The sequence below is a fragment of the Scyliorhinus torazame genome, chromosome 11 (assembly GCF_047496885.1).
Source record: "Scyliorhinus torazame isolate Kashiwa2021f chromosome 11, sScyTor2.1, whole genome shotgun sequence".
Lineage (NCBI taxonomy): Eukaryota > Metazoa > Chordata > Chondrichthyes > Carcharhiniformes > Scyliorhinidae > Scyliorhinus > Scyliorhinus torazame.
In genome coordinates, this window is record NC_092717.1 from 130,740,746 (window position 1) to 130,755,742 (window position 14,997).

Genomic DNA, 14,997 nt, shown 5'->3' on the forward strand with positions numbered 1-14,997 from the left:
ATGGCATGCATGGTATGGTTTCAGTCTCAGACAGGGGAAGGCCTCTCTGGTTAATGATGGTCATGCAAATTGTGGTGTGTAGGGTGTGGTCAGTCACCCAAAGCATTTGATTCTGGTGGTTTGAGTAATGGCATTGGGAGACAGAGGACGCAGTCGCATCCAAGGGAGGCATCTGGATCTTGTCTGTCAATAGCTGAAAAGTCATGGGGGCATATTGGATGGTCTTGTGATTGGGTGGGAGGGTGGCAGGGTTCCCAAAAAATAAGAGTGCATTTGGCCTCGAGAAGGGGAGGAGTCAGGTCGACAAATGGCACGGGGGCATCTACATTGCAGGGTTCAGGATGCAGAACAGGAATATCCGCCTGAACAATGATGGGGTCGAGGGCAACAAGCGGAGGCTGGATAGTGACATGAGGAATTGGAAATAGGAGGTGGCGACAATGGAGGAGGATGGGAGAAACTTGGTGGGTGATGGCTGGCATTTGGAAGCTTGTCCCACTTACAAAAGATATGAGTACCTTGATTACAATCAGTGAAGAATGACATAGTTTGAAAAACAAGCTGGAAGAAATAATAGGAGAAGGGTCTCATGGCGTGTGGGGGGTGTTCAGCAAAACAATTTACGGCTGATTGAATGGGATATAAATTTCCTGCCCAAACCAAGAAAACGGGTGAATCTTCTAATTAGTGCCTGGCTTGGATGAATGCAGCTTCAACGACACTCAAGAAGCTCAACACCATCCAAGACAAAGCAGCTCCCTTGATTGTTCTCCCTGACACATACATTCACTCCCTCCACCGCTGATGAACAGTGGCAGCAGTATGTACCATCTACAAGGTGCACTGCAGGAACTCATCAAGGTTCCTTAGACAGCACCTTCCAAACCCACGACCGCCACCATCTAGTCGGACAAGGGCAGCAAATACCTGGAAACTCCACCACCTGAAGGTTCCTCTCCAAGCCGCTCACCATCCTGACTTGGAAATATATCACCGTTCCTTCACTGTTGCTGGCTTAAAATGCTGGAATTCCCTCCCTAACAACACTGTGAGTGTACCTCTACCTCAGGGACTGCAACGATTCAAGAAGGCAGCTCTCCACCACTTATGAAGGGCAACTAGGGATGGATAATAAATGCTGGCCTAACCAACAATGCCCAGAGGCCATAAATAAAATAAAAATTGTTGGGCAGGCTTTGAGGAGTTATCAAAAGCCCTGTGCGCTCGGTTGACCTCCAGGGCCGGTTAAAGACCCCCTCCCCCCATCAACCTCGCCAGCATCTTGGCTACATACGAGCCAGCGACCGCTCCCTCAATGCCTTCAAACATCCCCACGATTCTTAAGTTCTGTCTCCGGGAGAGATTCTCCGGGTCATCAACCATCTTAACCGCTTCTGAGTTTCCGCATCACACCTACTTTGGCCGCCAATGAGGCCAGCTGCTCCTCATGTTCCCCCACTGCCTCCTCCACTTTCTGAATAGCCTGGGCCTGGGACTCCAGCCTCCAAACGGTCAATTCCTGCTTTCAACGGTTCCACCGCCTTGGCTAGGTCCTCCTGGGCCTCTTCGTCTGTCGGCTAAACTTTTCATTTAAATAATCCACCAATTTGTCCGTTGACCATTGGACACCAAGGCAGACCCTTTATCTTCTGCTATCTTGTCCTGTGGCGCACAAAGATTCTCTTGATTCAACTGCTCCCTTCTTCACGACCCACTCCTGGTCCATGGATCCATCCACCAGCCCCACCAATGCAGTTAAACTTTTCTCCAGTCAGATCTACACCTTTTTTCCACAAAACATCCACCCTACAAATGGGGAAAGGTCCAAAAAAACAGCCTCGAGCGGGAGCTGCCAAATGTGTGACCGCTCACCATGGCCGCCACCGGACGTCTCCCGGGACTGAGATTATTAACCTCACACAACCACACCCATCTTCCATTGTGCTAGGTATGGCTCCAACAAGGTGAAAGGTGTTGTATTAAAAACGATCCGTGTTTGCCGTCACAGAAAGTGGGAAGCAGATCAGGCAGTCGTAATCATTTCATTCTCTTGTTGCAGCCTTAAAGATGTCCAAAATTTAATTTCCATGCTTGCTTGTGTATGCTTTGAAATTGACCCACTCAATTTCTCGTCTGAAAGCTCCTGCTGCAAACAGACAGTGAACACTCCAGTGAATTAGCAAAGAGCAATTGGCACTTGCTGCTTAACATTTACAAGTAGGTGAAGCTTGATCAACATTTATCAGATCTTCCGGCAATGTCATCGGGTGGAACGGTTGCTCTGCCCAAGCATTTTGAAACAGTCAGTGAAGACTAAATAAGCAACAAAAACCAGCATGATCATATTGTTCAAAATTACTTTTTGTAAGATTTGCTTATTATATTGATTTTTCAGTAAGTGGTAAATATACTCCCGTATGTGAGAAATTTTAAAATGTTAAACAATTAATTCATTCACTATAAAATAAATATTCAGAAGCAAAAGGTTGCCAGTCCATTCTGGAAATGGCCAGAAAATACTGCCTCGACCTATCGATTTGTCTGGTACCTGCATATTGCTAACTGAACAGTAGATGGTCCTCTGATGGGAGGATGCATGTTGCAGCAATTATATTTTTGTATTCCTTTGTTGTTTTTTCTTGGGAATGTTCTAGATTAGACTTGTTTGGCACAACATTAAAGAAGAATTCTAGAAAACTGAGGTATGGAAATAACGCATCTTGCTGAACAAAAAAGACCAAAGAGTAATAAATAAAGCAGATTAATGGCTTGAAATAGGGGGCGGGATTCTCCAATAATGGGGCTATGTCCCCACTCCAGTGTGAAAATGCAGGCAAATCACTCTGGACTTTCCTGAAAAAAGTCCAGAGTGATTCTCCTACCTGGAGGGGGCTAGCAGGGCCCCGCAGTAGTCCTCGCAGCTCCGGCTGCCAATACGGGGCCCTGCACTTCCGGTCGGGTGTCCGCGCATGAGCACGGCGGCAGCCTGCGTCGGCCTCCCCGCGTGACACGGCGGACCCAGGCCGCGGACCAGCACCAAAAAGAAAGGCCCCTCCCTGAGATCGCGCATGCCCGCGGATCGGTGGCCCCCAATCGATAGCCTGGCCATGCCTGAGGCCCCCCTTCCCGGTGAAGGATCCCCCCGCACCCACCAATGCCGCCGCGGACTGAGTCCGCAGCCACCACGCCAAGTTCCCGACAGGTGGAACCATGAGAGAATGACGCCGTCGGGAACTCGGCCAGTTACACCTGGAGAATCGCCGCAAGGGCCTCTGTCAATAGCCCCCTACCCGCGTAGACCGGAGAATCGCGGGAGCGGCGGCATGCCGGATCTCGGCGCTGACGCCCATTCTCCACCCCCGTGCCGATCGTGATTTCGGCTCGGAGAATCCCGCCCAGGGTGTGAGTGTATGCTTCCGACTCATTCCCAGGCTCAGGGAGCTGACTCACTCATCCTAATCCGATGTGAGGGTGGATGGGAGTGGACGATGTGTGTATGGGTGAATGAGAACCCAGATACTGGGAGTGTGCCAGACTTATGGGCACACTCTGTCCCCTCACTCTCACCTTTCATTTCCCCCCACACTCTCTCATCCACCCCCACATTCTCTCACCTCCCTATAAATCACACTCCCCTTGCATTCTCTCAACCCCTCCCCTCAAACTCTCTTATCCCCTCACACTCTCTCACCCCTCACTCTCTCACCCCTCACACTCTCCAACCCTACTCAGATTCTCCAACATATTTTCACGCTCTCGCACCTAAGCTCTCTCACCCCTCACACTTTCTCATCCTACTCACACTCTCTCACCCCTCACACTCCCTCACCCCCTTACACTTTCTCCCCCTCACACTCTCCTATTCCCTCTCACACTCTCTAATCCTCTCTCTCTCGGACCCCACCTACAATCACCCCCTCACACTCTCTCACCCCTCACACTTTCTCACCTCTCACACTCTCCAACTCCCTCTCACACTCTCTCATCACCTCACACTCTCTCATACTCTCAATCTCCAACCCCTTTCACACTTTCCAATTCCCTCTTACACTCTCTCAAACTCTCCTCTCACACACTCTCTCTCTTTCGCTCTCTCTATTTCGCTCTCTCTCCCCCAACCCCCCCTCCCCCTCTCCCCCCCACCACCCCCCCCCCCTGCCCCACCCCCGCCACTCACACACACACACACACACTCTCTCGCTAACACATGTTCTCTCACACAATTTCCAGTCATTCCCTCAGTCAACAGGTCCTGCTCCATTTGACTTCTGTGCTCTGCTCCAGCGTGCCTGGGTCAGGCACCAACATGCTTGGGGCACCTCTGCTCCTCAGAAACTCTGCTCCTCAGAACCTCTGCACCTCAGCAACTCTGCTCCTCAGAACCTCTACTCCTCAGCAACTCTGCTCCTCAGAACCTCTGCTCCTCAGAAACTCTGCTCCTCAGAACCTCTGCACCTCAGCAACTCTGCTCCTCAGAACCTCTGCTCCTCAGCAACTCTGCTCCTCAGAACCTCTGCTCCTCAGCAACTCTGCTCCTCAGAACCTCTGCTCCTCAGCAACTCTGCTCCTCAGCAACTCTGCTCCTCAGAACCTCTGCTCCTCAGCAACTCTGCTCCTCAGAAACTCTGCTCCTCAGCAACTCTGCTCCTCAGAACCTCTGCTCCTCAGCAACTCTGCTCCTCAGCAACTCTGCTCCTCAGCAACTCTGCTCCTCAGAACCTCTGCTCCTCAGAACCTCTGCTCCTCGGCACTTCTGCTCCTCAGCAACTCTGCTCCTCAGCAACTCTGCACCTCAGCAACTCTGCTCCTCAGAACTTCTGCTCCTCAGCAAATCTGCTCCTCAGCAACTCTGCTCCTCAGAACCTCTGCTCCTCGGAACCTCTGCTCCTCGGCACTTCTGCTCCTCAGCAACCCTGCTCCTCAGAACCTCTGCTCCTCAGCAACTCTGCTCCTCAGCAACTCTGCTCCTCAGAACCTCTGCTCCTCGGCACTTCTGCTCCTCAGCAACTCTGCTCCTCAGCAACTCTGCACCTCAGCAACTCTGCTCCTCAGAACCTCTGCTCCTCAGCAACTCTGCTCCTCAGCAACTCTGCTCCTCAGAACCTCTGCTCCTCAGAACCTCTGCTCCTCGGCACTTCTGCTGCTCAGCAACTCTGCTCCTCAGCAACTCTGCTCCTCAGCAACTCTGCTCCTCAGAACCTCTGCTCCTCGGCACTTCTGCTCCTCAGCAACTCTGCTCCTCAGCAACTCTGCACCTCAGCAACTCTGCTCCTCAGAAACTCTACTCCTCAGCAACTCTGCTCCTCAGCAACTCTGCTCCTCAGCAACTCTGCTCCTCAGAACCTCTGCTACTCGGCACTTCTGCTCCTCAGCAACTCTGCTCCTCAGAACCTCTGCTCCCCAGCAACTCTGCTCCTCAGAACCTCTGCTCCTCAGAACCTCTGCTCCTCAGAACCTCTGCTCATCGGCACTTCTGCTCCTCAGCAACTCTGCTCCTCAGAACCTCTGCTCCTCAGCAACTCTGCTCCTCAGAACCTCTGCTCCTCAGCACCTCTGCTCCTCAGAACCTCTGCTCCTCAGCAACTCTGCTCCTCAGAACCTCTGCTCCTCAGCAACTCTGCTCCTCAGAACCTCTGCTCCTCGGCACTTCTGCTCCTCAGCAACTCTGCTCCTCAGCAACTCTGCTCCTCAGCAACTCTGCTCCTCAGAACCTCTGCTCCTCAGAACCTCTGCTCCTCAGAACCTCTGCTCCTCAGAACCTCTGCTCCTCAGAACCTCTGCTCCTCGGCACTTCTGCTCCTCAGCAACTCTGCTCCTCAGCAACTCTGCTCCTCAGCAACTCTGCTCCTCAGAACCTCTGCTCCTCGGCACTTCTGCTCCTCAGCAACTCTGCTCCTCAGCAACTCTGCACCTCAGCAACCCTGCTCCTCAGAAACTCTACTCCTCAGCAACTCTGCTCCTCAGCAACTCTGCTCATCAGCAACTCTGCTCCTCAGAACCTCTGCTCCTCGGCACTTCTGCTCCTCAGCAACTCTGCTCCTCAGAACCTCTGCTCCCCAGCAACTCTGCTCCTCAGAACCTCTGCTCCTCAGAACCTCTGCTCCTCAGAACCTCTGCTCATCGGCACTTCTGCTCCTCAGCAACTCTGCTCCTCAGAACCTCTGCTCCTCAGCAACTCTGCTCCTAGAACCTCTGCTCCTCAGCACCTCTGCTCCTCAGAACCTCTGCTCCTCAGCAACTCTGCTCCTCAGCAACTCTGCTCCTCAGAACCTCTGCTCCTCAGCAACTCTGCTCCTCAGAACCTCTGCTCCTCAGCAACTCTGCTCCTCAGAACCTCTGCTCCTCAGCAACTCTGCTCCTCAGAACCTCTGCTCCTCGGCACTTCTGCTCCTCAGCAACTCTGCTCCTCAGCAACTCTGCTCCTCAGCAACTCTGCTCCTCAGAACCTCTGCTCCTCAGCAACTCTGCTCCTCAGAACCTCTGCTCCTCAGAACCTCTGCTCCTCAGAACCTCTGCTCCTCGGCACTTCTGCTCCTCAGCAACTCTGCTCCTCAGAACCTCTGCTCCTCAGCACCTCTGCTCCTCAGAACCTCTGCTCCTCAGCAACTCTGCTCCTCAGCAACTCTGCTCCTCAGCAACTCTGCTCCTCAGAACCTCTGCTCCTCAGAACCTCTGCTCCTCGGCACTTCTGCTCCTCAGCAACTCTGCTCCTCAGAACCTCTGCTCCCCAGCAACTCTGCTCCTCAGAACCTCTGCTCCTCAGAACCTCTGCTCCTCAGAACCTCTGCTCATCGGCACTTCTGCTCCTCAGCAACTCTGCTCCTCAGAACCTCTGCTCCTCAGCAACTCTGCTCCTCAGAACCTCTGCTCCTCAGCACCTCTGCTCCTCAGAACCTCTGCTCCTCAGCAACTCTGCTCCTCAGCAACTCTGCTCCTCAGAACCTCTGCTCCTCAGCAACTCTGCTCCTCAGAACCTCTGCTCCTCAGCAACTCTGCTCCTCAGAACCTCTGCTCCTCAGCAACTCTGCTCCTCAGAACCTCTGCTCCTCGGCACTTCTGCTCCTCAGCAACTCTGCTCCTCAGCAACTCTGCTCCTCAGAACCTCTGCTCCTCAGAACCTCTGCTCCTCAGAACCTCTGCTCCTCAGAACCTCTGCTCCTCGGCACTTCTGCTCCTCAGCAACTCTGCTCCTCAGCAACTCTGCTCCTCAGCAACTCTGCTCCTCAGAACCTCTGCTCCTCGGCACTTCTGCTCCTCAGCAACTCTGCTCCTCAGCAACTCTGCACCTCAGCAACTCTGCTCCTCAGAACCTCTGCTCCTCGGCACTTCTGCTCCTCAGCAACTCTGCTCCTCAGAACCTCTGCTCCCCAGCAACTCTGCTCCTCAGCAACTCTGCTCATCAGCAACTCTGCTCCTCAGAACCTCTGCTCCTCGGCACTTCTGCTCCTCAGCAACTCTGCTCCTCAGAACCTCTGCTCCCCAGCAACTCTGCTCCTCAGAACCTCTGCTCCTCAGAACCTCTGCTCCTCAGAACCTCTGCTCATCGGCACTTCTGCTCCTCAGCAACTCTGCTCCTCAGAACCTCTGCTCCTCAGCAACTCTGCTCCTCAGAACCTCTGCTCCTCAGCACCTCTGCTCCTCAGAACCTCTGCTCCTCAGCAACTCTGCTCCTCAGCAACTCTGCTCCTCAGAACCTCTGCTGCTCAGCAACTCTGCTCCTCAGAACCTCTGCTCCTCAGCAACTCTGCTCCTCAGAACCTCTGCTCCTCAGCAACTCTGCTCCTCAGAACCTCTGCTCCTCGGCACTTCTGCTCCTCAGCAACTCTGCTCCTCAGCAACTCTGCTCCTCAGCAACTCTGCTCCTCAGAACCTCTGCTCCTCAGCAACTCTGCTCCTCAGAACCTCTGCTCCTCAGAACCTCTGCTCCTCAGAACCTCTGCTCCTCGGCACTTCTGCTCCTCAGCAACTCTGCTCCTCAGAACCTCTGCTCCTCAGCACCTCTGCTCCTCAGAACCTCTGCTCCTCAGCAACTCTGCTCCTCAGCAACTCTGCTCCTCAGCAACTCTGCTCCTCAGAACCTCTGCTCCTCAGCAACTCTGCTCCTCAGCAACTCTGCTCCTCAGCAACTCTGCTCCTCGGCACTTCTGCTCCTCGGCACTTCTGCTCCTCAGAACTTCTGCTCCTCAGAACCCCTGTTTCTCGGCACTTCTGCTCCTCAGCAACTCTGCTCCTCAGAACCTCTGCTCCTCAGCAACTTTGTTCCTGGCACTACTGCTGCCTGGCGCCTTTGCTCCCCAGCCCTTGGCTCCCAGGGCCCCACTCCTTGGCCCTTGGTTCCCTTGGATCCTGACCCTTGGCGCCCGGCCCTTAGCCACCAGGTCCCAAAGTCACCACCTCTGGTGTTTGCTGCTCCTCCAATCATGAGTGAGAAAAATCAGCAGCAAACATGAGAAAGAAATGGCCCATGATTGCAGGAGTAGTTCCTTTCAGATTTCCTTGTTTGAATGGCATTTTGAAAACTGGCTTCGTGGGCCGCATAGAGAGCCTTCACGGACCCTCCGGAGGCAAGTTGGCCAATCCTTTTTAGAGGGTCTGGGAATAAAGGCTGTTGGTTATTCCACACCAATACAAGTGATTATTCAGACTTAACAGCCTATTGTAGTGTCGGAGCCTATAGAATACTTTCCTGGAAATTTGAGTTATGTTTTCTTAATGCTTTCTGTTGATATTGATTTTATATAACTCCTGCAGTCCATAGTAAGCACATCCTGGGCGAAATTCTCCGTTATCGGCGGAAAGTCCGCCGATCGGCGCAAAAAATGGCGCAAACACGACTTGCGTCACGTCGGAAAAATGGGTCGATAGTCTCCGGCCCGAAATGGGCTAGCAGCGACGTAACGGGATCCGCGCTTGCGCAGTGGTTCACGCCGTGCAGCGTCATACGCGCCGCACGGCGTGACAGCTCATAAGGCCGCGCTGCTCCCCCCCACCCGACCGGAACACCCGACCGCAACACCCGACTGGATGGCTGGCCGCCGCTCAGCCCCGAGGTTCGAGTCACGCGATGTGGAGGCGCTCCTGGACACGGTGGAGCAGAGGAGGGACGCCCTGTATCCCGGGCACGGCCGCAGAGTTGCCCCACGCCACAGCCGGCATCTGTGGAGGGAAGTGGCAGAGGCCGTCACCGCTGTGGCCCTGACACCACGGACAGGCACCCAGTGCCACAAGAAGGTGAACGACCTCGTCAGAGCAGGCAGGGTGAGCCTCCCCCATATCCCCCCTCCCCCATATCCCCCCTCCCCATATCCCCCATATCTCCACTCCCCCATATCCCCCCTCCCCCATATCTCCCCCTCCCCCATATCCCCCTCCCCATATCCCCCCTCCCCATATCCCCCCTCCCCCATATCCCCCTCTTCCCATATCCCCCCTCCCCCATATCCCCCCTCCCCATATCCCCCATACCCCCCCCATATCCCCCCTCCCCCATATCCCCCTCCCCCATATCCCCGCCTCCCCCATATCCCCCCTCCTCCATATCCCCCTCCCCATATCCCCCCTCCCCCATATCCCTCCTCCCCCATATCCCCCCTCCTCCATATCCCCCATATCCCCCTCCCCATATCCCCCCTCCCCCATATCCCCCCTCCCCATATCCCCCCTCCCCCATATCACCCTCCCCCATATCCCCCTCCCCATATTCCCCTTCCCCCATATCCCCCCTCCCCCATATCCCCCCTCCCCCATATCCCCCCTCCCCATATCCCCCCTCCCCCATATCCCCCCATCCCCCATATCCCCCCTCCCCCATATCCCCCCTCCCCCATATCCCCCCTCCCCCATATCCCCAATATCCCCAAGTGAATCCAGCCCTAACCTTAACCTCTGCAATGCACGCGCAACCGATGGCGTGCATGCATATACCTGCCTAACAGTGTTGCCTTTTACCCCTGCCACTCCCCCCCACCACAGGAGAAGCGCGCACACAACAATAGGGAGCATGTGAGGACTGGAGGAGGCCCCGCTGATGAGAGGCCACTGACCGAACACCAGGAAAGGGCCCTGGAACTGGCTGGCGGACCTGAGGACCGGGAGGTTGCTGATGCAGAGGTCGGGGGCGTACTAGCAAGTGAGCCACCGACAGCCCGTCCTCATATCCCCCTCCCCTATATCCCCCTCCCCGTATCACCTGATCACTGCCTGATGTCTAACCATGCATGCTTCATTGTGTATCGCAGGACCAAACATCCAGGCACCCATCCCCGCAGATGCAGACCGCCCGCAGGATGCCCCTCGGAGACCACGGGAGAAGGAGAGACCCGCACCCTCCAGCATGCGACGCCCGCAGGATGCCCCTCGCACACCATGGGAGACGGAGAGACCTGGAGCAACAGGGAGACGACACCCCCGTCACGTGCGGGAGCGACCACCCAGCGACGAGGGGGGCAGCCACAGGCCCCCGTCACATCCGAGCCAGGACACCACTACCCAGGACACCACTACCCAGGACACCACTACCCAGGACACCACTACCCAGGACACCACTACCCGGGACACCACTACCCGGGACAGCAGTACCCGGGACAGCACTACCCAGGAAGGCGAAATACCGGACAGTGACTCAGAGTGGATGGGTGGAGACGAACCCCCACCCCAAAGTGCCATGGACTCAGAGTGGGACGAAGAGCACGACACAACGCCACTGCTGTCACCAACACCCTCCACCATCGCAGAAACACTCACCACGGTTGGGCATTTTAGTGATGAGGCGCCTGGTACACTCACTGGTGCGCACAACACAGCCGTCCCGGTACAGCAGGTGGAGGTAGGAGCAGCAGAGGGGCCGGGCGGTCGGAGGGCAGCCCAGCCCAAGCGAACATCTGCCGCCCAGATGGATCCCGGGTTCCTGGAGTTACCACACCCACACATAGATCCGATGCAACCACCGACCCGGAGACGAGCAAAGAGGATGACGGGCGGCTTGCGGCGGCTGCGGTCGCAGGTGGAGGAGTCCATCCGCGTCCAGGAGCTGGGAGTGGTGCCGGTCATGCGTGCCACCCAGGCCGACACCGCACGGGTGGCGTCCGCGGTGGAGGCAATGGGTGCGACGGTGTCAGACATGGGGAACGGTTTGCGAGGCCTGGGGCTTTCCGTGCAGGCGGCGTCTGTGGCCCAGGAAATGGCTGCCCTCTCACAGGAGGCCATGAGCCAGTGCCAGCGCCAGATGGCAGAGGCGCTCAACGCCATAGCCCAGTCTCAGCAGGCCATGGCCCAGTCTCAGCAGGCCATGGCCCAGTCTCTGCAGGCCATGGCCCAGTCTCTGCAGGCCATCGCTGAGGGCATCGGCGCCAGTGGCCATGTGCGAGCCGGCGTCGCACTGTCACAGACAGGGTTTGCCAACCCCCTGGGCTCCATGGCTGCAAACCTGCAGACCCCTGTCGATACCAGCACGGGCCTCCAGGACTGGCAGCGCCAGATGTCGGGGGGGGCGTCGAATGGCCAGTCCGTTCGCATCCCCCACCCATGTAGAGGCCTGGGGGCCATCGGGCACCCCGAGGGAGGAGGAGGTGGTGTGGTCCGTCCCGGCTCCCTCTATAGGGGAGGTCCCGGTGCACCGCGACACCTCGGACTCCCCCCCTTCCGTCCCAGGTGCATCGGGTGGGCAACGGGCAGGACAGGCTGGCAGCTCGCCATCCCAGTCGCCTGGGCCGCAGCCTGGCCCATCTAGGCCAGGACGCCCCAGGAAACGGCCGCCAAAGGGATCCAGTGTCAGAGGGCAGGAATCACAGGAGTCCACCTCCAGTTCTGCTGTACCGTCTGGGGAACCACGTAGACGTAGTCAAAGGGCCCGTAAGGCCAAACAATTAGACACTGAGTAAGTTGGCACGGTTGCAGGGCACAGATGAGTTTTAGGGGCTAGGGCACGTGCATGAACTCCTTTGGTTATTAAAGTCAATGTTACACCTACAGAAGCTGCCTTTGTGCTCTGTCCAAAGTGTGCGGGGGTGTCATGTACGTTGAGCGCAAGTGTGTGTGTGAGGGGTGGTCTTACCTCAGCCCCAGGTGAGTCTGCCCCCTTCCCCCTGGGCCGCCATCAACATCCCCCGGGCAGAGGACGGGACCGTGCGCTGCAGTGTCACAGCCGCATGCAGGGATGGTCCGGGTGGATGGTGGTACTGTGGCCATGGGTCAGACATAGTCCAATGATGTAGAGCCAGGAGCTCACCGCAGGGCGGGTTGTCATCATCCTCCATTGCCTGCGATAGACACGCGTCCACCCGCAACTGTGTGAGCCCGGCACGTTGTGCCGCAGGTGGATCGGCAATGGGGGGGGGGGGGTGGTGTGCATGCGGGTGCGGTGGGTGGTGTTGGGGAGGGGGGTGAGGGTGCTGGGTGGGTGGATGGGTGGGGGGTGTGGGTGGTCGGCTGTTGCCATGGTGTGCGGTCTGTGGCCATACTACCCGATTCCCACGCCCATCTAGTCAGTGAAGCGGGCGGCTATCAGTCTGTCCCGTGCCCGCTGGGCCAGCCGGTAACGGTGGACAGCCACCCGCCTGTGTCTACCCCGTCTGCCCTGACCATTACCCCCATCCCCCTCATCTGGGGAGGACTGCGCCTCTTCCTGCTGCTCCTCCACTCCGCCCTCCTCTGCCTGCGGCACATCGCCCCTCTGTTGGGCTATGTTGTGCAGGACGCAGCACACCACAATGATGCGGCCGACCCTATCTGACCGATACTGGAGGGCGCCCCCAGAGAGGTCCAGGCACCTGAAACGCATCTTCAGCACGCCAAAGCACCTCTCTATCACTCCCCTTGTCGCTACATGGGCATCATTGTAGCGGTTCTCCGCCTCATTGCGTGGCCTCCGTATAGGTGTCATCAGCCACGATCGCAATGGGTAGCCCCTGTCGCCCAGCAACCAGCCGCTCAGCCGGGGATGGCGTCCCTCGTACATGCCGGGGATAGATGACCGCGACAACACGAATGAGTCGTGTACACTGCCTGGGTGACGGGCGCAGACGTGCAGGATCATCATGCGGTGGTCGCAGACCACCTGTACGTTCATCAAATAGGTCCCCTTCCTATTAGTGAACACGGCCCTGTTATCTGCAGGTGGCCGCACGGCGACGTGCATCCCATCGATCGCGCCCTGGACCATGGGGAACCCGGCCACGGTAGAGAAGCCCACGGCCCGGGCATCTTGGCTGGCCCGGTCCACGGGGAAGCGGATGTAGCGGTGCGCCATGGCATATAGGGCATCTGTCACTGCCCGGATGCACCGGTGCACCGATGTCTGCGATATGCCGGACAGGTCCCCACTCGGTGCCTGGAATGACCCCGTTGCATAAAAGTTCAGGGCCGCCGTAACCTTGACGGACACGGGGAGAGGGTGTCCCCCGCCAGTGCCACGCGGTGACAGGTGTGCCAGCAGGTGGCAGATGTGTGCCACGGTTTCCCGGCTCATCCGGAGTCTCCTCCTGCATTCCCGGTCCGTGAGGTCCTGGTATGACTGCCTGGGCCGGTACACACGGGGCGCCCTCGGGTGCCTCCGTTGCCGTGGGGCCGCGGCGTCCTCCTCCTCGTCCTCGTCCTGTCGGTCAGGTGCCCCTCCAGCCTGGGCGGCTGCCGCCTGCCCCTCTGCAGCAGCCTGCGCCGCCTCTCTGGCACGCTCCTCCTCCTCCTCCTCCTCATCCAGGGCAACATAGACATGAGCGGCTGCCGCCACGGCGGCCAACATCGCTGGATGATCTGAAAACATGACGGCCTGGTGGGGGGAGGGGAACGACGACATGTCATCATTGCCCATATCCCCTCCTCCCCCCAGCCAGGTGGCATGGACTGCATGGGTCCAACTGTTGGAGGCTGGCACCTAGACAGGTGGACCAACTCACTTGCCCTCCCATCCCCCTCCCCAACACGGACCCCCCCATCCCACTCCCCGGCACGGAACCCCCCCCAACCTCCACCCCGGCACGGACCCCCCCATCCCCCTCCCCAGCACGGACCCCCCCCCCCCACCCCCCCCCCCCAGCACGGACCCCCCCCCCCAACCTCCACCCCGGCACGGACCCCTCCATCCCCCTCCCCAGCACGGACCCCCCCCCCATCCATCTCCCCGGCACGGACCCCCCCAACCTCCACCCCGGCACGGACCCCCCCGGCACGGACCCCCCCATTCCCTTCCCCAGCACGGACTCCCCCCCCAACCTCCACCCCGGCACGGACCCCCCCCCCCCCCACGCTGGTCGGCGTGACCCTGGAGCACAGGGTCACGCCGATGAAAAGGAGGTTTAATTTACGTCGACGTGAACGGTCATCACGTCGACGGGACTTCGGCCCATCCGGAGGGGAGAATATCGGCAGGCCGAAAATTGGCTGCCTTGCGCAGACCCGTGACATTCTCCGCGGCAGCGGCGACATTAACGCCCCGCCGACTTTTCTCCCTTCGGAGACTTCGGTAACCGGCGGTGGCGGGATTCACGGCGGCCAACGGCCATTCTCCGACCCTCTGGGGGATCGGAGAATGACGCCCCCTGTCTTCATTTTGCTTCCACAGCTTCTATTGTAGTTTTATTGATCCAATCTCCATATTCCTGTCTGTAGGCCAGCATGAGACACTTTCTAGTTTCCTTTCATTGGCCAGACAAAGAAAATAAAAGTGAGATGGAAAAATTGTTGTTTATCCTTGATTGTTCTTCTCCTTGATCTGCTGCAGTCTCTGTGTTGATAGTGCAGTCACACTGTCCCTGGCACCCTGCCACTGCCCCAGGAACTGCCCCCTGGCAACCTGACACTTCCCCCGATCTCAAAATTCCTAACGTTGCCGGCTTTCACCGGCAACATTCTTCCCTCCAGCTTGACGGCGTGGGCCCCGCCTGCAGATTTGTTTTTGCACAGAGTGCTGTACAATGAGGTGAGGAAAGTCGCCTGTGCTGGCTTTCTCACCTCAGCCAACACTCTGGGCAAAAAAGGGAAAATCCCTCTCTATGTGTATCC